A 25,344-nucleotide genomic window follows, 5' to 3' on the forward strand; every position below is an offset into this window, starting at 1 on the left:
CCAACTATTGTGAGAAGCTTGAGTGCCGCCCCTAAGCAGGCGAGCTGCTCGGATCCAGGACTGTTGTGGCTCAAGGGTCCCCGGACCCAGGGCTTAGCGGCCACTCAATGAAGGGGATATTTACAGAGAATTAGTTTGTGACGCCACCTGTGGGTTGCGGTAAGAAGGGAGTACTGCCGATGCTGAGGGGAGTACTGGGGAAGATGATGTGGGGGCAGCTAGGTGACTGTTTCCTCCGCAGGTAGGGAGGCCCTGGGACTCTGCAGGGTTGGTGGGTGGTGTTGTGCAGGCTTGCTGGGAAGGCAGGACGCATGGAGGGGGCAGTGTACTCACTCAGGTTGTTGTGATGTTAGATGCAGCCAATAAAGCAGGCTCACACACTGTAGTAAACCAAAGTCACAGGGTACCACTGCAACTGCGGGGAGCCCGTCCGGGTGTCCACTCCCACCAGTATCACTTGAATGGTCCGGAGCTTTACAATTACTTCAAACCCTGGCAGACACAGACGGAAGACGACCCCTGTGCATGAACCATAATCGGGCCTTTTGCAGTCCAATAGCTCACCATAAGCCACAATTATACCTACTTTAGAGGAGGAAATAAGTGGCTGCACAGGTTGCACCAATGATATGTCCGCCCTGACTTCAATGTAGCTTAGTTCAGTGCTATTGGCTATTCCACAACATTTGGTACCACACAGTTAAGCAGAACGCAACTGCCTGTCTCAATGGAGTCTCCCACAAGAGCTGGAGTTTCTGGTCTTGATTGGTGTAGTCTACACCTTGAACACAAAGACGGACTTCTGGGTCTTTACAGGTCTTATTGGCTTGATCACAACTTCGGTGTTCTGGGTCTTGACAGGTGTAGTGTATGGCTTGACCAGAGAGACTCCTGCAGCACCCTGGGATATGCTACCCCAGTGATCTGCAGGATCCTAAGGCTTTCTGGAACACCCTATGCTGACAACCCACACCTCACACACAGGTAGGGGCACATTCCCTGAGACCTGGGCGCAGCATGTGGAGGGTTAACAGTGGTCAGATTTGAGAACCAATCCCTTAGCTGTTAGCCTGGGAAAAGGGTGTGGCTTGTGTGAAGCAACAGGTGTTGCTAGGCAGAGTTGGCAGAGAGGAAAAACGACAGTTGAAGGAGTGACAGTTGAAAGGAGCCAGGGAGTGAGAGGGGTGTGAGGATTGTGAGGAGACCCCCAAAAGGTGACTAGGAGGTAGTAGCCTGAGGGTAGATAGATCCCAGGCACTACGCACGAGGGGGTACTGGACCCCAGAGTAGACGACAGCTTCAGGCGGTCTGCTGATCTAGCCGTGTGTGGTGACTTCCAGGGTACCACACCACCCATAGGCTCAGGGACACAGCCTCATATATAGGACCCGGGAGAGGGCACAGAGAAGTAGCCTGCCCCACAAGGGACCGTGAGGCCTGTCATACTGGGCCCGGAAAACAAAGGAGCGGAGTGCCGCAGGTCACCAACAGCTTCAGGCAAGGGGACCTTCAGCTCTGCATGTGCACGGAGGGCTCAACTGGGACTCACGTCAGCACTGGGACAAAGGAAAGTCGGTTGACCAGCCATGCCAAACTGCACTTGCAACATCAAGTGAGTAAATATCAGTTAATCTGCAAGAACTGTGTCGTGTCTATTACTGGTGAACCACAAGGCGCAGCACACCTACATGGGACTTAAGCCCCTACTGGCGGAGGGTGCGAACACACTTGCTGCTATACCATCCGTCCCTAAAACCACAGCAGCGGCGGGACATCGTATTACCGTAACCCGCCAGTGGCGTCACAAGTGACATACAAAATAACCCTGTTACCGAGCGCCCCCAGGTAACGGAACCGGGCATGGCCACCTGTGACAGTGATCCCCATTATCCACCGCCCAGAACCGAGTATCCCAAGGGCCTGGGGTGTGACAGCGCTCTACACTCCTTGACGAACAGATTGCGAGCTTACATATTTTGGGCCAAAATATAAAGTAATATCTCACTATTTGAGGTATGGCACATTTTATCGATTTTTGCAGGATGTGTGTTGACCTTTTGAATTCAGGTGGTTAAATGGTGAACCTGTCATGTGTTATGCACTCATATAGTGCTAACTGACCCACCTGACCTGGCGTTGTGCATTACAGTTCAGACACTCTGCATTTCACTCATTATATGATGGGCTCCCAGTGCAAGCCTTGCGAGTGTGCATGTCTTATGCTAAGCAGCCGCCCATCCCCTCTAGTGTGGAGGTTGTGTGGCTGTATCATCAGCATCATGCATCTGGGCTGCAGCCATCATTATGAGGAAGTCTCTCCATATTCTGTGTGTGCGCATACATCATCTCTCTTGGCTCCTTTTTGGTGATTTTTTTTAATAGTTCTATGTGGTTTTTCTATGTAGTGTATGGCTTGACCAGAGAGACCGGGCTCCAGATCTTGATAGGCATAGCCTATAGCTTGACCTCGGAGATGGGGCTCAGGATCTGTGCTGGGGAAGGAACAGTCCTGGTTGCCTCCTCAGCAGGGTGATCAGCACTCCACACGCAGGACTCTGAGTCTGCTCTCTTCAATGGCTTGGAGCCAACTCCTGCCTCCGTTTGACATCTTGCCCTTTTATATTTTGCTGCTGCATCACTGCAACCACCTGTTCTGGTGTCCTTAAATTCTTCCCTCAAGGAAACAGCTACTTTTTTTAGAGGTTCCACATGGCCACCAGAGGGCAGTGTCTTGCCAGTAGCACTTTCGAATTGCCTGGACTCAAAGACTGCCGTACTCACTTCCGTACAAATGTATGTTTTTTCCAAACAGGTTTGGCATTTCAATTGTCGTTTTAGGTTAGATAACCCCTTTAAGGATATGCTGCATTGTAACTGGTCTGTTGCACAAAATTCATAGTAAAGTCGGCAGTGGCAAAATAGGCACTAGATGGGCGCTCTGACCCCGGAGATTCCTCACCGCACACAGTGCATGCAAAGTGACGATTCACAAGTCTGCAGTCACATCACAGGCACTGTGCGCGTTGAGGATTCTCCGGGGTCAGAGCTAGGAGCGGTGATCACCTGGCCGCAAGTATATGATATGCAGACTCCTCCCCAGAATCCGACTAGATCAGAGCAGCCTTTCTCAAAACAATTAAAGAATGTACGTCTGGAACACCATGGTGTGAACAAGGTGCAAGATACAAAAATATACAACTAAACAATATGATAAAGAGTTGCACACCAGTCACAATGTATAAGGGAATAATGCAAAGCAGAACTGCTATGGGAATAGTGGACTGAAAAATACAATTGACTATCTGAAAAAAGTGAAAAACATAAAAATTGTATGTCCATAACTGCTATGAATAATAGGAATGAGAGATGTTTAGCCATTATATTGATCAATGCAAAGGAGCCCCAAACCAAACGCCAAGGTAATCTCTATTTTTGGGGTCCCTAACCTACGTGTAACCTCACCTGCAGTTAAAAAACTTGCTCTGTATAGGTAGCAAAGGACCAAGCTATATATGTGAAATAAGACACATGGCTATGGGTGGGGCAGGGTTCTCAGACAGAAAATGCATACTAATTAAAGAATGTACGTGTGGAACACCATGGTGTGAACAAGGTGCAAGACTCAAAAATATACAACTAAACAATAGGATAAAGAGTAGAGATGAGCCACCCCCCTAGTGTTTGAGTTCAGTTCGGTTCATCGAACAGCAGGTCTGTTCAGCGAACATTCGACAAACACCTTCGAACCCCATTGAAAACAATGGAAGGCAAACAAAAACACATACAAACACATTATACATGTACACATACAGTTAATAAACATTGACATTATACTAACAGGTCCCCGCGAGCCGTCCTGCAGACTCTGAATCCTGCCACGTTTCCTTCCGATCATCGCTGCACCCTCCCGGTAACCAGCACTGATGATAGGACATTCCGTGATAGCATGTGACCAGTCACGTGTCTATTATCTCATTGGCTACAGACTGGTCACATGGCTAGACATCATGCTAGGTCCTGTCAGTGCAGCTCTCCGGTACGCGGTGCTCGTTTGAGCATCTCCGTTTACCGGCGGGATGCTTGGGCACATGCTTGTAGCAGAGCTGCATGGGTTGAAGGAGAAAGAAGACAGAAGAGCAGGATTGTGGAGGGGTGAGAGGGAGTAATAAACATGGAGTCTCTAAGTGTGTCTGTGTATTTATTTTTATTAAAGTATTTTTTCTCTGTGTGGTGTCTTTTTTTAACCCTTTATTGGAGATTCTTAATGGCCGGGTCAAACTTGCCTAACATTAACCCTAGAACGCATACCTGGGGCCTCGCAGGTCTGCTAGGTCATTTGATTTCTATGGTAAATTGAATTGCTTGCGTGTTCTAGGGTTAAGAATCTCTGGCTTCATACTAGCTAGTAAAAAAAACCCTTTATTACCCAGCAAGCCACCCGGCATCAGGGCTGCTGGAAGAGTTGGATACAGCGCCAGATGATGGCGCTTCTATGAAAGCGCCATTTTCTGGGATGGCTGCGGACTGCAATTTACAGCAGAGGGGCCAAGAAAGCTTGGGCCAACCTGTGCTGCAGATTCCAATCCCCAGCTGCCTAGTTGTACCTGGCTGGACACAAAAATGAGGCGAAGCCCATGTAATTTTTTTTTTTTTTTTAATTCATGAAATTCATGAAATAATTAAAAAAATGGCTTCCCTATATTTTTAGTTCCCAGCCGGGTACAAATAGGCAGCTGGGGGTTGGGGGCAGTCGTACCTGCCTGCTGTACCTGGCTAGCATACAAAAATATGGCGAAGCCCACGTTATTTTTTTGGTGGGCAAAAAACTACTGCATACAGTCCTGGATGGAGTATGCTGAGCCTTGTAGTTCTACAGCTGCTGTCTGCTCTCCTGCATACACTAGTGAATGGAGCATGCTTAGCTTTGTAGTTCTGCTCCCCCTTTCTCTCCCTCCAGCATACAGTCCTGGATGCAGCATGCTGAGCCTTGTAGTTCTGCAGCTGCTGTCTGCTCTCCTGCATACACTAGTGGATGAAGTATGCTGAGCCTTGCAGGTCTGCACCCCCTGCCTCTCCCTCCAGCATACAGTCCTGGATGCAGCATGCTGAGCCTTGTAGTTCTGCAGCTGCTGTCTGCTCTTCTCCATACAGACAGACAGCAGCTGCAGAACTACAAGGCTCAGCATACTCCATCCAGGACTGTATGCAGGAGTTTTTTGTCCCCCAAAAATATTACGTGGGCTTCGCCATGTTTTTGTATGCTAGCCAGGTACAGCAGGCAGCTATAGGCTGCCCCCAACCCCCAGCTGCCTATTTGTACCCGACTGGGAACCAAAAATATAGGGAAGCCCTTTTGTTTTTTAATTATTTCATGAATTTCATGAAATATTTAAAAAAAAAATGATATGGGCTTCGCCCAATTTTTGTGTCCAGCCTAGGAAGCTGGGGATTGGAATCCGCAGTGCAGGGTGCCCAAGCTTTCTGGGCACCTCTGCTGCGAATTGCAGTCCACAGCCATCTTCTGGCGCTGTATCCAACTCTTCAAGCTGCCCTGGGGACGGGTGGCTCGCTGGGTAATAATGGGGTTAGGGCTAGCTGTATATTATCAACTGGCCCTAAGCCCAAAATTCATCATGTCACGCCAATATTAGACATGGCCACCATGAATTTCTAGTACAGATAAAAAAAAACACAACACACAGAAAAATATTTTTATTAGAAATAAAACACAACACAATTAGTGACTCCATCTTTATTGAAATAAAGAACCCCCCTCCGCAGTAATCCTGGGTTAAGGGTCCCGCACCGTCCAATCCGGATTCAATATCATCTGATCGGTTTGCTGGAAGGCAAGCAATCAGATGATGTGTCAGGTTCAAGGGCCTGAATCACATGACACAGCAGCTGATTGTATAAATGGCTATTATACAATCAGATGATGCATCAGTGCAAAAAAAACAAACTACACACTTCTGTGCAGACTCCTGTCTGACAGCAGCAGCTGATAGTTTAGCCGGCCGGGTGGTAAAAAGCCGGCCTCACCGCTCGACTTATAGTGTCAGCTGATTCCGTCAGGTGACCGCATCAGCTGATCATCACCAGGTCTGAGACAGAGAAAAGAGAGAGAAGAGAGAGAATAGAGAGAGAGGAGAGAGAAGAAAAAAGAGAGAAGAGAGAGAGGAGAGAGCAATGCAGCCTCATTCCGTGAACTGCTCCGATTTTAGAGATGTCTCACAGCTGATGTCCGGCTCCTCCCCTCAGTGCATAATTAAATTAAATTATTATTATAAATAATAATTATAATTTAAAATTAAAAACGGTCAGGACTCAAACTCGTGAACTAATTCTCCTTAGGCAGTAGCTCTACCCATCGAGTCACTGCCTGTAATGAAAAGCATAGGAAGATTTGATAATCTTGACCTCTGTATTGCAGTAGAGAATCCAGAAGTGGATTATTCAGCTACAAAGAGAAGAGATAGAGGGAAAAAGAGAGAAAAAGAGAGAGAGAGAGAAATAGAGAAAAAGAGAGAGAGAAAAAAAGAGACAGAGAGAAAGAGAGAAAAAGAGAGAGAAAAAGAGAGAGAGAGAAAAAGAGAGAGAGAGCGGAGAGGGATAGAAGAAAGAGAGAACAGAGAGAAGAGAGAGAGGAGAGAGCAATGCAGCCTCATTCCGTGAACTGCTCCGATTTTAGAGGTGTGTCCCGCGGCTCACAGCTGGTGTCCGGCTCCTCCCCTCAGTGCATAATTAAATTAAATATAATTATAAATAAATAATAAATTCTTTACCGGGACGGGCGGGACTTGAACTCATGAACTAATTCTCCTTAGGCAGTAGCACTACCCATTGAGCCACTGCCTATAATGAAAAGCATTGGAGGATTTGGTAATCTTGACCTCTGTATTGCAGTAGAGAATCCAGAAGTGGATTATTCAGCTACAAAGAGGAGAGATAGAGGGAAAAAAGAGAAAAAATAAAAACAGAGAAAAAGAGAGAGAGAGAAAAAGAGAGAAAAAGAGAGAGAAAAAGAGAGAGAGAAAGAGAGAGAGAAAGAGAGAGCGAGAAAGAGAGAGAAGAGAGAGAGAAGAGAGAGAGAAGAGAGAGAGAAGAGAGAGGAGAGAGCTATGCCACCTCATTGCGTGAACTGCTCCGATTTTAGAGGTGTGTCCCGCTTCTCACAGCTGATGTCCGGCTCCTCCCCTCAGTGCATAATTAAATTAAATTATAATTATAAATAAATAATAATTATAATTTAAAATAAATTAAAATAAATTCTTTACCGGGACAGCCAGGACTTGAACTCAGTCATGAACTAATTCTCCTTAGACAATAGCTCTATCCATTAAGCCACTGCCTGTAATGAAAAGAATAAGATTTGGTAATCTTGACCTCTGTATTGCAGTAGAGAATCCAGAAGTGGATTATTCAGCTACAAAGAGGAGAAAGAGAGAGAAAAAGAGAAAAAAAAAAGAGAGAAAAAGAGAGAGAGAAAAAGAGAGAGAAAAAGAGAGAGAGAAAAAGAGAGAGAAAAAGAAAGAGAGAAAAAGAGAGAGAGAAAAAGAGAGAGCGAGAGAGAAAAAGAGAGAAAAAGAGAGAGAAAAACAGAGAGAGAGAAAAAGAGAGAGGGAGAAAAAGAAAGAAATAGAGAGACAAAGAGAGAGAAAGAGAAAGAGAGAAAAAGAGAGAAAAAGAGAGAGAGAGAAAAAGAGAGAGAGAGAAAAAGAGAGCAAAAGAGAAAAAGAGAGAGAGAGAAAAAGAGAGAAAAAGAGAGACAGAGAAAAAGAGAGAGAGAAAAAGGGAGAGAAAGAGAGAGAAAAGGAGAGAGAGAGATAGATATCACATGCAGGCACTACCGCCCCCATCCTCATCACCGCACACACAAGCACTACCGCACTCATCATCATCCTCGCACACACGCTGGCACTACCGCATTCATCATCATCACCGCACACACATGCACTACCGCCCCCATCATCATCCTCGCATAAACGAAGGCACTACCTGGGTGAAGTCTCCGGTGACAGTGTGGCTCAATTCAGTTGCTGCGTGGAGCTGACACAGAGCGGTCGTGTTCTATGGCGCTCCCTGTCAGCTTCATGTAGCAGAGCTCAAAGCGTCATGTGGATTACTTCGGACCTGAATGGGTGTTTGGGGATTAATAAAGAGGGGGGTTTTTTGCCTTTTATTCCAAATAAAGGATTTTTCGTTGTGTGTGTTTATTTACTTTCATTTACACGTTAATCATGGAAGGTATCTCGGGGAGACGCCTGTCATGATTAACCTAACCTTATTAGACCGATTGCCACCGCACCAGGGCAATTCGGGATGAGCCGGGTAGAGTCCTGGGACTTACATAGTTACATAGATACTTAGGTTGAAAAAAGCCCTAGGTCCATCTAGTTCAACCTTCCTCCACCAGTTCTACATTTGGTCACTAAGTCATTTATAACCAACAATGTTGTGTGTACTGAGGAAATCATCCAGCCCATTTTTAAAAGCTGTTATAGTATCTGCCATTACTACCACTTGTGGTAGGGCATTCCACAGTCTGACTGCTCTAACTGTAAAGAACCCCTTCCTATTTAGCTGTCGGAATCGCTTTAATGCCACTCGTATTGAGTGCCCCCTGGTCCTTAGTATTGTCTTTGGAAGAAATAAGTCATGTGCCAGTCCTTTATATTGACCACACATGTATTTATACAGATAAATGAGATCTCCTCTGAGACGTCTTTTTTCTAAGCTAAACATATCTAACTTTTTCAACCTGTCATCATATGGGAGGCCTTCCATTCCTTGTAGTAGTCTAGTTGCCCGCCATTGAACTGACTAACTTCTGAATGTCCTTTTTAAAATGTGGAGCCCAAAACTGGATCCCATATTCCAGATGTGGCCTTACAAGTAATTTATAGAGGGGTAACAATACGTTGGGATCACGGGATCTAAGCTCTCTTTTTATACACCCTAGAATCTTGTTTGCTTTTGCAGCTGCTGCTTGACTTTGAGTGCTGCTGCTCAGCTTATTTGTAATGAGAATACCCAAGTCCTTCTCCTGTTCTGTAGTTCCGAGTTTACTTCCATTTAATGTATACGCAGTTATAGGATTAAGGCTACTTTACACACTGCGATATCGGTCCCGATATCGCTAGTGTGGGTACCCGCCCCCATCTGTTGCGCGACATGGGCAAATCGCTGTCACACATACTTACCTGTCCGGCGACGTCGCTGTGACGGGCGAACCGCCTCCTTTCTAAGGGGGCGGTCCGTGCGGCGTCACAGCGACGTCACTGAAGAGTCACTGAACCGCCGCCCAATAGCAGCGGAGGGGCGGAGCTGAGCGGGATGTAACATCCCGCCCACCTCCTTCCTTCCGCACAGCGGCCGGGAGGCAAGTAAGGGGAGCTTCCTCGTTCCTGCGTCGTCACACACAGCGATGTGTGCTGCCGCAGGAACGAGGAACAACTTCGTTACTGCTGCAGTAACGATTTTTAAGAATGGACCCCCATGTCGCCGATTAGCGATTTTGCACGTTTTTGCAACGATGCAAAATCGCTTATCGGTGTCACACGCAGCAACATCGCTAATGCGGCCGGATGTGCGTCACAAATTCCGTGACCCCAACGACTCCGCATTAGCGATGTCGCAGCGTGTAAAGCCCGCTTTACTCTGTCCTAGGTGCATTACTTTACATTTATCAACATTAAATCTCATTTGCCAAGTATCTGCCTATTCTGACATCTTATCCAGATCTCTTTGTAATATTGTACTATCAAGGTCAGTTTTTAATATCCTACATAGTTTGGTGTCATCAGCAAAGACTGATGTGGCGCCCCTGAGGCTTCCGTCGCCACAGGTCATTGCACCCCATCCAGCGGTGTGATGCCCCATTCTGGGAGAGGAAGAGAGTGAACTCCGGTCCCCTGGTAAATCCACACTACACCCATTGTTAGGTACATACTGGGACCAGGGAAAGTGGCAGTTACCCCCCCATGCTGCATGCTGGGAGGGGCCGTAAGACCCATCCCTGCTCCTATAGGGTACAGCTTAGCAACTGTGGAGGTGGGAGGAGCCATCTGAGAGCAGACACAGAGAGGAAGGTCAAGTTTAGTTAGTCTACCTCAAGGAGTGAGAGAGTGAGTAGCCAGCATGTAGTTGAAGAAGGAGAACGAGAGAGAGTGGGGAAGGAGGAGGAGGCCTGCTGGAGGCAGGCAAGTAGGAGGAAAGAAAGAAAGAAGGAAAGAAAGCTCCAAGTCAGTCAGGAGCAGAGAAACAGAAGGAGACGCTTCCTGGTGAAGATCCTGGGACCCAGAGGTCCAGGTGACACCACGTAGGAGACAGAAGGAGTCGCAGGGCCACGGGTAGTCTGTATAGCTGTCGGGGCAGTTTAGAGCTATGGTGGCCTGTTCCACAAGAACATCGGTGGAGGGATCAAGCTGCGACAGGGGACGGTCCCTAGAGACTGGAGGAGTGCAAAGATCATCTCCAAACAGTAAAAACCGAGGCCCAGGGAACGTTGTAGACTCCCAGGGCCAGAACCCATAGCAGAACTTCCAGAAAAGGGGTAATCAGCCGACAGGTGACCCCCCAGCCTGGAGGCTGTAGTGGAGGCCAAGCCAGGTTCATCCTATCAAAGGCAATTCTAAGGAAGACAGCAGAAGAAAGAGACACTAAGAGAAGGGTACCGGCTTTCACTCTCAGAATCACCCAGAAACGGCGGAGGTCCCTGACAGTGGTCCCAGCAGTCCAAGGGTCCCTACAGCGCTGTGACAAGAAGTGTGAGTAAAGAACTTGAACTGCACCCTTGAAGTGGTCTCTGTTATTTCGGCTGCATAGACATTCACAAGCACAAACTGTGCCCCGGGCATTGCTCCACCTGTGGGGAGCAGTACCACCATTGCTGCCATAACATCATCCCGGAGGCCTCACACAGCAGCGGCGGCTTAGTAGCCGCATACCACAGGTGGCGTCATGAACACAAACTTTATTCACCAAGCCACATATTCCACTGACACCCACCAGGGCCACGGAGCCGGGCCCAGCCACCACTGACTACCACCGGACTAGTCCGGCCCGGAACCGGGTGTCCCACAGCCCTGGGGTGGGCGAGTCACTGACACTTTACTATCAATCCCATCCACAAGGTCATTAATAAAGAGATTAAAAAGAATCGGTCCTAGCACAGATCCCTGCGGCACCCCTCTGCTGACTATAGCCCATTTAGAGAATGTACCATTTATGACTACTCTTTGTTTCCTATCTTTTAGCCAATTCCTTACCCAGTTGCATATAGTTTCCCCTAGTCCTTGCTTCTGGAGCTTTAGTATAAGGCTATTATATGGTACAGTATTAAATGTGTTTGCAAAGTCCAAATAAATCACATCAGCTGCATTACCAATATCCAGGTTTGCACTTACCCCCTCATAGAACCCCAACAGGTTGGTTAGACACGACTTAAACTTTGCATACTACTGATGTGAGGCTTATTGGATGGTAGTTGCCTGGATATACCCTCTTACCTTTCTTAAATATCGGTACCACATCAGCAATCCTCCAATCCTGAGGCACCAACCCTGTTACAAGCGAGTCTAAAAAGATGAGATTCAGTGGTCTGTCGATTACGGAGCTCAATTCCCTCAATATTCTTGGATGAATGCCATCTGGCCCTGGGTATTTGTCAATATTTAATTTACTCAGACGTAGGCGTACTTCTTCTTGTGTTAAATTTATTATATCGGGTGAGGACATGGTACAGTCAGCTCCTTGGTGAACACAGATAAGAAATGCCTATTTAATATCTCAGTCTTTTGTTTGTCCTCTATAACTAACTTGTTATTATATTTTAAGGGGCCAATACTATCCTTTGTTTTCCTTTTGGCATTAATGTATTTATAAAAGATTTTGGGATTTATTTTAATGTCATTGGCGATTTTTGTTTCAGTAGCTAGTTTTGCTTGTTTGATTTCTTTTTTGCATTTCCTATTGATATCTTTATACTTCTGAAATGCTATTTCTGTATTCTCAGCCTTCAAGATTTTAAACGCCCTTTGTTTTTCTTTTATTATACTTTGTACAGTCTTACTTATCCATAGTGGTTTCTTTTTTTTCCTGGACATTTTATTACCAGAGGGTATAAGTTTTTTACAGGACTCTAGCAGTATATCCTTAAACTTTCCCCATTTATGTTCAGTATCCCCAGTTACCATGACTTTGTCCCAATCTACACATTTAAGCTGTCCCCTTAATTTGTTGAAATCAACTTTCCTAAAATTCCAGGTTTTAGCATTTCCCCTTTGAAATGTTTTATTGAATATTACGTTGAAGCTTACCATATTGTGATCGCTGGTGCCCAAGTGCTCCCGAACATGTAGATCTGAAATTGTATCCGGTCTATTTGACAGGACCAGATCTAGCAAATTATCTCCCCTCGTCAGTTCATCTACCATCTGAGAGAGGAAATGGTCTTGAATGGTAGATAAGAATTTACAGCTTTTAGCACAACCAGAAGATTCTATGTCCCACTGTATGTCTGGATAGTTGAAATCCCCCATAATAAGAACCCAATTATTATTATTATTAGCTGCCTTTTCAATTTGTTCCAGCATTTCCCCCTCTATTTGTTCAGGTATGTTAGGAGGCTTCTAATGGATGCGGCAATTCCGGGCGGCTGCTGGCTGACATTGTTAGGGTGGTGGGCTCCCCATATCGTGGCACTCTCCATCCTGACAATACCAGCCTCCAGCCATGTGGGTTTATCTTGGCTGGTATCAAAATTGGGGGGGACCGCAGGTTTTCTTTTTAATTATTTATTTATTTATTCATTTTACTGAATGATATAGACCGCCGTCGGCTGTGATTGGTTGCAGTGAGACAGCTGTCACTCAGCGTGGGGGTGTGTCTGACTGCAAACAATCATGGGCGCCGGTGGGTGGGGAAATCAGGGAATACCAGATTGAATAATGAGCGGCAGCCATTTTCAAAAGAGGAACAGCCGCCGGAGCTTTGTGACAGCCGTGCAGTGCCGCGCCAGTGATCGGTGAGTAGGAAAGAGAGGGATTGTGCTGGGGACACAGGATGCATGCAAATACACGACGTGCGCACATAGCCTTACTGTGAAAAGCAATGCTTTTGGTGATCGAACCATTATCGAACGGTAACTGGAACGGCCGAACTTGAAGCAAATCGTTCCAGTTCGTCGAACGACTCGAACACCGCCCAAAATCAAATTTGAAATTGGCAAACGGTTCGAATCGAACATCGCTCATCTCTAGTAATGAACACTGGATCACTTTAGTGCTCACTAATCACTAATTATCACATTTATTATTTAATAATTGTTCTTTAGTGAAACCAATGTAGTTTAATAAATTTGTCCAACTCTGCGGATGGACGATATCAATAGCTATAGTTTTAAACATAAGTCTTGTACAATGTAAAAATCATGCTTATAATAACATATTGTAGAAGGAAAGACATAAAGGTTATACAAACCATGAACAAATGTCTTTATTTGGTTTAATTGATGAATGCATGCTTTAATATGTATTGACAAGTCAAGATCATTTTATGATACAAAGGACAAAATTACCAAACCATGCCTGAATTTTGTATTCAAAGACTCTGGGAGCTAAAGACAAAATGGAAAAACTTTATACTTTTAACCTTGTAATGCTATATCATGAATAGAGATGTCCTGCTGATCGAGCGACCTCTGCCTGTGTACCCAAGCAATAAGCTCAGCTAATACATATTTTAAGTGTATATATTTTAAGTATATAAAGTGTTGACAACCTTGAAATTGTTCTTGAAAATAAAGTATAACACCCATAAAATTATTGAAATTACACGTTTTGTTTTCCTTTGTGTGCATTAGAACAACAAAAAAAATGAGAACAAAAGGCAAATTTGACATAATTTCACACAAAAACCCAAAAATGTGCAGTCCAAAATTGTTGCCACTGTTCAAAAATCATGAGTAAACAACTTTGTTTTAAGCATGTGATGCTCGTTCAAAATCACCAACAGGTGACAAGTGTGGGCAATATGAAAATCACACCTAAAGCCAGAAAAAAAGAGAAAGGTTGACATTGCAAGTCTGTGTGTTCCACACTAAGCATGAATTACAAAAAAAAGAAGAAACTGTTTGAAAACTTGAGAACCAAAATTGTTGAAAAATATCAACAATCTCAGATACAAGTCCATCTCCATTAATCTTGATGTTTCTTTGTCCACAGTATGCAACATACAGTCCCTGACAGAAGTTCTGTCACTTATCCATATTATGTAAATAAAAGCTTATAACCTGACTTTAAATTCATCCATTGGTTTTATAATGTACTCTTTTGAAAGCTGAAACCCTCACAAATTTGATTTAGGTCATGAACATAAAGTTTCTGCAAAGCTGAAATATTGATAATTTAATGAACACAAAAAGTAATGTGAAATTCAAACAAATAATTAACTTCCAATACAAAGATATGTTGCATAACATTGGTGAATGAAGTTGTGGTGCTATTAGAGCCATATTTAATATTTTGTGTGAATTCCATGAGCTGAATGAAAAGGTGTGTCCAAACTTTTGGTCTGTACTGTATATATATATATATATATATATATATATATACCGTATATGCCGGCGTATAAGACGACTGGGCGTATAAGACAACCCCCAACTTCTGCCCTAAAAATATAGAATTTGGGATATCTTGTGATACATACGGTATTCAGTATGCTTCAGTATGCTAAGAGCAGGGGGCCACACTGTGTGAGGAGGTGTTTTTTTACTGTCCAGTATAACCAATAGGATTAGTGCAGGGGCGGGGGTACTGTAGCAATATGCACACTTACACCAGCATGTACGGTAAGCTCTTCATTAATGTCCCTGCATGGATGCGAGGGGAATCTGGCGTTACTGCACTAATCCTATTGGTTATAATGGACAGTGAAAAAAAATACACCTCCTCACACAGTGCGGCCCCCTGCTATATATCCGCTATATATCCGCTGTATATGCTGTATGATATACCAGTACGGGGCCGGGCTGTGTATCGCGTTTCCATAACGACGAGGCAGGAACTTCCCTGCTAGAGCGCTGACGTCAAGGCAGAGCTGCTTGCCTCTGATTGGCCAGCGCTCTGCCATTCAGCAGCAGTGACAGGAAGTTCCTCCCTCGTCGCTATGGAGGCAGAATCCAAGCGTGGAACGGAGTGGAGCGGCGCACTACAGCACCCAGGTGTATATCCGGCGTATAAGACGACCCCCCACTGTACCCATTATTTTAAGGGGGTAAAAAGTCGTCTTATACGCCAGTATATACGGTATATATATATATATATATATATATATATATATATATATATATGAAAGGTTATCTATATATATAATTGCCTTATTCTGTCTGACTGTCTGTCTATCTGTCTGTCTTGCTCCAAAATTGTGTGAGCGCGTATGTGCGATATCTTCAGTGTGTGTGTGAGTGTATGCGATCGGATGTGTGTGAGTGTGTTCAGATGTGTGAGTGTGTGTGTGTGAGTGTATGCGATCGGATCTGTGAGTGTCAGCAGAGGAGCACGGCGTGCTGGGGGAGGCTGGGAGGAGAGAGGCTGATCCCGGGGAAGGCTGGGAGGGGGAGGCTGATGCTAGGGGAGGCTGGGAGGAGAGAGACTGATGCTGGGGTAGGCTGATGCTGGGGTAGGCTGATGCTGGGGGAGGCTGATGCTGGGGGAGGCTGGGAGGGTGTAGGCTGATGCAGGGGTAGGCTGATGCTGGGGTAGGCTGATGCTGGGGGAGGCTGGGAGGGTGTATGCTGATGCTGGGGGAGGCTGAGAGGAGAGAGGCTGATGCTGGGGGAGGTTGGGAGGAGAGAGGCTGATGCTGGGGGAGGCTGGGAGGGGGAGATGGATGCTGGGGGAGGCTGGGAGGAGGGAGGCTGGGAGTAGAGAGGCTGATCCTGGGGAAGGCTGGGAGGGGGAGGCTGATGCTGGGGGAGGCTGGGAGGAGAGAGGCTGATGCTGGAGGAGGCTGGGAGGAGAGAGGCTGATGCTGGAGGAGGCTGGGAGGAGAGAGGCTGATTCTGGGGGAGGCTGGGAGGAGAGAGGCTGATGCTGGGGGAGGCTGGGAGGAGAGAGGCTGATGCTGAAGGAGGCTGGGAGGGGGAGGCTGATGCTGGGGGGGGTTGGGAGGAGGGAGGATGGGAGGGGGGAGGCTGAGAGAAGAGAGGCTGATGCTGGGGGAGGCTGAGGCTGGGAGGAGAGAGGCTGATGCTGGGGACAGAGAGGCTGATGCTGGGGACAGAGAGGCTGATGCTGGGAGGAGAGAGGCTGATGCTGGGAGGAGAGAGGCTGATGCTGGGAGGAGAGAGGCTGATGCTGGGAGGAGAGAGGCTGATGCTGGGAGGAGAGAGGCTGATGCTGGTGCACCATGGGGGATGGAGCACGATAGGGGGTGCGCAGCATGGGGGATGGAGCACGATGGGGAGTGCGCAGCATGGGGGATGGAGCATGTTTGGGAGTGTGCAGCATGGCGGATGGAGCATGTTTGGGAGTGCGCAGCATGACGGATGGATCACGTTTGGGAGTGCGCAGCATGGCGGATGGACCACATTTGGGAGTGCGCAGCATGGCGGATGGAGCACGTTTGGGAGTGCGCAGCATGGCGGATGGAGCACGTTTGGGAGTGCGCAGCATGGCGGATGGAGCACGTTTGGGAGTGTGCAGTATGGCAGATGGACCAGGTTTGGGAGTGCGCAGCATGGCGGATGGAGCACATTTGGGAGTGCGCAGCATGGCGGATGGACCACATTTGGGAGTGCGCAGCATGGCGGATGGAGCACGTTTGGGAGTGCGCAGCATGGCGGATGGAGCACGATGGGGGGTGCGCAGCATGGCGGATGGAGCACGATGGGGGGTGCACACCTCTCCCCAACACACACACACACACAACACACCACACACACACTGGGAACCACAAACACCACCCTACACAGACACCCACACACACAGACAACGCTGCACACACACAACACCCAACACACAAACACCGCGGCATACATAAATATATGCACATACCACGCAACACACACACATTGCACAAAACATACCTTCCCCCAAAACACACCACACCCACACAAACCGCGCAACACACACACACACAACGCTACAGACACACAGCGCTCCACAAACAATGGCACACACGCAACACACATACAACACCGCTCTCACCCCCCGCCACACCCAGACAACACCCAGAACATGTACAGCGCCCTACACAAACACTTGGTAACTACAGACAACAACATCTATATATATATATAACAAAAATCATACATTAACTACACAATACGTAAATTCTAGAATACCCGATGCGTAGAATCGGGCCACCTTCTAGTATATCTAATAAAGGTTTACTGGTTTTAGAGGTTTTCGATTTGGTGTATTTGTATATACCTCTATATATATATGTATATATATATATATATATATATATATATATATATATATACAGTACAGACCAAAAGTTTGGACACACCATCTCATTCAAAGAGCTTTCTTTATTTTCATGACTCTGAAAATTGTAGATTCACATTGAAGGCATCAAAGCTATGATTTACACATGTGGAATGAAAAACTTAACAAAAAAGTGTGAAACAACTGAAAATATGTCTTATATTCCAGGTTCTTCAAAGTAGCCACCTTTTGCTTTGATTACTGCTTTGCACACACTTGGCATTTTCTTGACGAGCTTCAAAAGGTAGTCACCAGAAATGGTTTTCACTTCACAGGTGTGCCCTGTCAGGTTCAATAAGTGGGATTTCTTGCCTTATAAATAGGGTTGGGACCATCAGTTGTGTTGTGCAGAAGTCTGGTGGATACACAGCTGATAGTCCTACTGAATAGACTCTTAGAATTTGTAATATGGTAAGAGAAAAAGCAGCTGAGTAAAGAAAAACGAGTAGCCATCATTACTGAAAGTCAGTCCGTCTGAAAAATTGGGAAAACATTGAAAGTGTCCCCAAGTTCAGTGGCAAAAACCATCAAACGCTACAAAGAAACTGGCTCACATGAGGACTGCCCCAGGAAAGGAAGACCAAAAGTCACCTCTGCTGTGGAGCATACGTTTATCCGAGTCACCAGCCTCAGAAATCGCAGATTAACAGCAGCTCAGATTATAATGCCCCTAATTAGAGACCAGGTCAATGCCACACAGAGTTCTAGCAGCAGACACATCTCTAGAACAACTCTTAAGAGGAGACTTTGTGCAGCAGGCCTTCATGGTAAAATAGCTGCTAGGAAACCACTGCTAAGGACAGGCAACAAGCAGAAGAGACTTGTTTGGGCTAAAGAACACAAGGAATGGACATTAGACCAGTGGAAATCTGTGCTTTTGTCTGATGAGTCCAAATTTGAGATCTTTGTATCCAACCAAAGATCTCCCTGACGAAGCGGTAGCGAAACGGTCTTTGGAGTGTTGGTGAGGGCTGGCTACTACCTTCTGGATATGGCTTGAACATTTTTTTGGTCATCTCTGCACTGGTTTAATTGCTGATATTCTCTTACTACCTCATGATCTGTGTATGCTGCTGCATATCTCTGCACCTTGCACTTTATTGTATACCATAATAATATATCTGTATCATGAAGTGTTGGTGCGGCTTTTGACTCCTTATTTAACCCCTTAACGACCCTTGACGTACTGGGTACGTCATGGTGACATGGTGCTAAACGACCCATGACGTACCCAGTACGTCATGGCGAAATCGCGGTCCCGGAGCCCCGGGGAGTCCAATTTGTTTAATTAAACAGTAGATTCGGGAAGGAGGGGACCTCTGCCTGACCTCAGGAGGGGTGGTGCCTCCTCCCCGAACCTACAATGGCTGTGATTGGCTGACGAACGCCACTCAGCCAATTACAGTCACTGTAATGTTCCAGCCATTGAAAATGGCTGGAACATTGAAATCCAGCCCTAATCAGTGCTGCTGTAGCACTGGCCATTGGCTGGAGCTGGGTGATCGGTGCTTCACCCGCCCCAAGCTCTGATTGGAGAGACCGGTCTTGTGACCGATCTCTTCAAGGTGACCTGTGTCCGTCCCTGAGGGTGCCCATCGGTAAGTAGCTGCCCCCGCCGCCCGCCCCTGTCCCCGATCGCCCTGCCAGCCCCGCCGCTGTCTTCTATCACCCTGCCCGCCACCGCTAGTCCCGCCGCTGTCTCCGATCGCCCCACCAGCCCCGCCGCTGTCTGCGATCGCCCCGCCCGCCACCGCCAGCCTCGCCACTGTCTCCGATCGCCCAGCCCGCCAGCCCCAGCCCCGCCGCTGTCTCCGATCGCCCCGCCCGCCACCGCCAGCCCCGCCGCGGCCCCGATCACCACCGCCAGCCCCGCCAGCCCCGCCGCTGTCTCCGATCGCTCCGCCCACCACCGCCAGCTCCGCCGCTGTCTCCGATCGCCCCGCCCGCCCCGCCGCTGTCTCCGATCACCCCGCCCGCCAGCCCCAGCCCCGCCGCTGTCTCCGATCGCCCTGCCACCACCGCCAGCCCCGCCGCAGCTCCGATTGCCACCGCCAGCCCCGCCGCTGTCTCCGATCGCCCCACCGCTGCTCCCGATCCACTGCTGTCCCCGATCGCCCCGCTCGCCACTGTCCACGCCGCCACGCTCGCCACTGTCCCCGCCGCCACGCTCGCCAGTGTCCCCGCCGCCACGCTCGCCACTGTCCACGCCGCCACGCTCGCCACTGTCCCCGCCGCCACGCTCACCACTGTCCCCGCTGCCGTCGCACCCACCTACACCCACACATGTGTTGCAAGCCACCCTCCCCCCACATGTGCTGCAAGCCACCCTCCCCCTCCATGTTCTTGGGGCCCCCCTCCCACCGGGGTCCCCCTCCTCCATGTGCCATCTCTCTCTCCGATCAGACTCTGCCCTCCTACCCGATCTGCTGCCTGCTCTCTCCCATCCTCTTCATCTACTGCCCCCTCTCACACTCCTCAATCTGTTGCCTCTTTCATCTGCTGCCCCTTCTGTCTGCTGTGATCCTGCTGCCTAGATCCATCCTGTAAGGTGGGTATCCCCATCTCACCTCCCTCCCCCCATCCTCCGCCGCTCCTCCATCCGCTGCGCCATTTCCCATCATCCATCCACTGCGCCCTTTCCCATCCTCTATCCGCTGCGCCATTTCCCATCATCCGCTGCGCCCTTTCCCATCCTCTGCCGCTCCTCCATCCGCTGCGCCCTTTCCCATCTTCCATCCGCTGCGCCCTTTTTCATCTTCCATCCGCTGCGCCCTTTCTCATCTGCCGCCCTGCCCTCTCACATCGCATTATCCAGCGCAGTTGCTCGCTTCCAGACTGGAGTGGATGATGCGATGCGAGACTCGTGCATTGCTCTCACGTTTGGCACTGGTCTTAGTGGCAGGCGCTCATATTTTTTTTTTTTATTCATTTTTTTTTTACTGATGTCTGTATTTTTTATTTCGCCAAACTAATTTTTTTGTATGGGGGGTCTAGTTTCCAAAATGGGATCACACGTGGGGGAGCTCCATTGTGTAGGCACCTCAGGGGGTCTCCAAATGCAACATGGCGTCTGCTAATAATTCCAATCAATTTTACTCTGAAATGGCGCTCCTTCTCTTCTGAGCCCCGCCGTACACCCAAACAATTGATTTCCACCACATATAAGGTACCTGTGTACTCAGGAGAAATTGCACAATACATTTTATGGTGCGTTTTTTCCTGATACCCTTGTGAAAAAAAAGCTACCTGTTTGAAAAAACAATTTTGTGGTAAAAAAAAAGATTAAAATATTTTCACAGCTGAACATTACAAACGTTTGTGAAGCCTTCAGGGGTTCAAAGTGCTCACTAAACAGCTAGATAAATTCCATGAGGGGTCTAGTTTCCAAAATGGGGTCAATTGTGGGGGAGCTCCATTGTTTAGGCACTTCAGGGGGTTCTCCAAACGCAACATGGCGTCCGCTAATAATTCCAACCAATTTTGCTGTGAAATGGCGCTCCTTGCCTTCCGAGTCCTGCCGTGTGCCCAAACATTTGATTTCCACCACATATGAGGTATCTGCGTACTCAGGAGAAAATACACAATACAGTTTATGGTGCATTTTTCATGATACCCTTGTGATAAAAAAAGCTACCTGGTTGAAGCAACAGTTTTGTGGTAAAAAATTTTTTTTTTTCTTTTCCCGGCTCAACGTTATAAACTTCTGTGAAGCCCCCAGGGGTTCAAAGTGCACATCAAACATCTAGAAAAAATATTTTAGGGCTCTAGTTTCCAAAATGGGGTCAATTGTGGGGAAGCTCCATTGTTTAGGCACCTCAGGGGGGTCTCCAAACGCAACATGGCGTCAGCTAATAATTCCAACCAATTTTGCTGTGAAATGGCGCTCCTTGCCTTCCGAGTCCTGCCGTGTGCCCAAACATTTGATTTCCACCACATATGAGGTATCTGCGTACTCAGGAGAAAATGTACAATACATTTTATGGTGCATTTTTTCCTGATACCCTTGTGATAAAAAAAAGCTACCTGGTTGAAGCAACAGTTTTGTGGTAAAAAAAAATTTTTTTCTTTTCACGGCTCAACGTTATAAACTTCTGTGAAGCCCCCAGGGGTTCAAAGTGCACATCAAACATCTAGAAAAAATATTTGAGGGCTCTAGTTTCCAAAATGGGGTCACTTATGGGGGAGCTCCATTGTTTAGGCACCTCAGGGAGTCTTCAAACCCGACATGGCGTCCGCTAATGAGTGCAGCTAATTTTGCACTCAAAAATTCAAATGGCGCTCCTTGCCTTCCGAGTCCTGTCGTGTGCCCAAACATTTGATTTCCACCACATATGAGATATCTGCGTACTCAGGAGAAAATGCACGACACATTTTATGATGCATTTTTCCTGATACCCTTGTGAAAATACTAATTTTTATGGCTAAAGTAACATTTTTGTGTTAAAAAAAGTAAAATTTTCATTTTTTCTTCTACATTGCTTTGGTTGCTGTGAAGCTCCTAAAGGGTTAATAAACTTCTTGGATGTGGTTTTGAGCAGAGTGAGGGGTGCAGATTTTAGAATGGGTTCACTTTGGGGTATTTTCTGTTGCCTAGGTTTCTCAAATCACTCCAAATGTGATGGGGTAAATTTTGTTGGAAAAATGAGAAATTGCTGATGAACTTTGAACCCTTCTAACTTCCTAACGGAATTTTTTTTTTTTTCAAAAATTGCGCTGGTGTAAAGCAGACAAGTGGGAAATGTTATTTAGTAACTATTTTGTGTGACATATCTCTCAGATTTATGGGCATAAAATTTCAAATTTTGAAAATTGCGAAATTTTCAAAATTTTCGCCAAATTTCCGAAATTTTCACAAATAAACGCAAAACATATCGTCCTAAATTTACCACTGACATGAAGTACAATATGTCACGAAAAAACAATGTCAGAATCGCCAGGATCCGTTGAAGTGTTCCAGAGTTATAACCTGTCAAAGTGACACTGGTCAAAATTGCAAAAAATGGCCGGGTCTTTAAGGTGAAAACAGGCTGGGGGCTGAAGGGGTTAATGAATTATTCACAGCTTATTAACCGTTTACTATATTGTATAAGCGCTTATGACTTTACCACTGGTGTAATTAATCTATATACTGGTTTAAGTGCTGCTATTTTTTGTACTACCCCATGATCTATCTATGCTGCTATATTTTTTTCTGCACCTTGCACTTTATTGTATACCATATATATCTTACTTGCATTATGAAGTGTTGGTGCGGCTTCTGCTTTTCTATTTAACTTTATACAGTACATGAGCGGTTAATATCATGAATAGCACCCCCTGTTGATGAATTAAAGAGATTTTGGACCATTGTTACCCTTTAAAAGCCATCCTTGATATACCTCTTTGCCCTTTCCCTCATTTGTCTGGTCATTGTTTTGTTTTTAAAAATGTGTGTGTATAGTTTTTAATCAATAAAAATTAATTATGTATCATACCATGTTTATGGAATATTTTGAGGTTAACAAGCAGAAAAGACTTGTTTGGGCTAAAGAACACAAGGAATGGACATTAGACCAGTGGAAATCTGTGCTTTGGTCTGATGAGTCCAAATTTGAGATCTTTGGATCCAACCACCGTGTCTTTGTGCGACGCAGAAAAGGTGAATGGATGGACTCTACATGCCTGGTTCCCACCGTGAAGCATGGAGGAGGAGGTGTGATGGTGTGGGGGTGCTTTGCTGGTGACACTGTTGGGGATTTATTTAAAATCGAAGGCATACTGAACCAGCATGCCTACCACAGCATCTTGCAGCGGCATGCTATTCCATCCGGTTTGCGTTTAGTTGGACCATCATTTATTTTTCAACAGGACAATGACCCCAAACACACCTCTAGGCTGTGTGAGGGCTATTTGACTAAGAAGGAGAGTGATGGGGTGCTACGCCAGATGACCTGGCCTCCACAGTCACCAGACCTGAACCCAATTGAGATGGTTTGGGGTGAGCTGGACCGCAGAGTGAAGGCAAAAGGGCTAACAAGTGCTAAGCATCTCTGGGAACGCCTTCAAGACTGTTGGCAGACCATTTCTGGTGACTACCTCTTGAAGCTCATCAAGAGAATGCCAAGAGTATGCAAAGCAGTAATCAAAGCAAAAGGTGGCTACCTTGAAGAACCTAGAATATAACACATATTTTCAGTTGTTTCACACTTTTTTGTTAAGTATTTAATTCCACATGTGGGTAATTCATAGTTTTGATGCCTTCAATGTGAATCTACAATTTGCAAAGTCATGAAAATAAAGAAAACTCTTTGAATAAGAAGGTGTACTTTTGGTATGTACCATACATATATATATATATATATATATATATATATATATATATATATATATATATATATATATATATATATATATATATATTTGGTACTGTTAACATTCTTGCTATAGCCATATAGGCAACAGCCCATCTATGGAGATGTCACAATAATTAACACATACCGTGCATTGAATGTTCTAAAGAAATATGGCCGAATTGCTTTTTCATTCATCAACCTCCAAAAACTGGAATAAAAAATGATTTAAAAATATCACATATACTACAAAATGATACTATTAATCCGTTCCCAATTTGTCCTATGTTGGTTAATGCTGTATGGAGTGTAATGTACAGATTGCAATCTGGAACCCACCATATTTGAAATGCATAAGAGCCCCCCGCAATGAGATTTGGAAATGCAAGTGGATTACCACAGCAAGGTCCCCACCACCACCATCTTGATACTCCCATAAAACCCAGCTAGTGGCTGGATTTCACAGGAGATTATAATTGTTGCTAAATATTGCAATACTGTAGTATTCAAACAAGCACAGCAAGATTCCAACAGAATCGGGTGTACGGCCGGCTTCACACTTGCGATTAACTCGCACGAGTGAAATGCGAGAAATTCTCGCATTGCACTCGGACCCATGTTAATCAATGATAATCTGCTATTTTTTTCTCAGTCCAAATCGGACTGAGAAAAAAATCTCAGCATGCTGCGTTTTGGTGAGTTTCTCACGCGAGTCTCTCCAATGCAACTCTATGGAAGCGGGTAAATAAACGGATGTCACAAGGACGGCACACACACCATCCTAGTGACATCCGTTTTTCTAAATACATTTATCCTATGTTTCAGAAAACACTGCAAATGAGTGAGGTCTGGCAATGTCGGTCAATCTCTATCTCTGTCAGTCGGTCTCTCCCTCTCGGTCTCTATTCTCTCTCTCGGTCGATCGGTCGGTCTCTCTCTCTGTCTCTATCTCTCTCTCTGTCCATGTCGGTCTCTCCCTCCCACCCCCTCTCTCATACTCACCGATCCACGGTCACCGGTGCGGAGCTGCACGGCGTTCACACTCCTCTTTTGGAAAAGCCGGCCGCTCATTATTCAATCTCGTATTCCCTGCTTCCCACCGGCACCTATGATTGGTTGCAGTCAGACACGCCCCCACGATGAGTGACAGCTGTCTCACTGCAACCAATCACAGCTGCCGGTGGGCGGGTCTATATCATGAAGTAAAATAAATAAATAATTAAAAAAAAACGGCTGAAGGCTGGTATACTCAGGATGGGGAGCTCCACGTTATGGGGAGCCCCCCACCCTACAAATAGCAGCCTGCAGTCGCCCGTTATTGCCGCATCCATTAGATGCGACAGTCCCGGGACTGTACCCGGCTCATCCTGAATTGCCCTGGTGCGGTGGCAATCTAGGTAATAAGGAGTTAATGGCAGCAGCCCATAGCTGCCACTAAGTCCTAGGTTAATCATGGCAGGTGTCTCCCCAAGATAACTTCCATGATTAACCTGTTAGTTAAAGAAAATAAACACACACAT

The sequence above is a fragment of the Anomaloglossus baeobatrachus genome, chromosome 7, assembly GCF_048569485.1.
Source record: "Anomaloglossus baeobatrachus isolate aAnoBae1 chromosome 7, aAnoBae1.hap1, whole genome shotgun sequence".
NCBI classification, from domain to species: Eukaryota; Metazoa; Chordata; class Amphibia; order Anura; family Aromobatidae; genus Anomaloglossus; species Anomaloglossus baeobatrachus.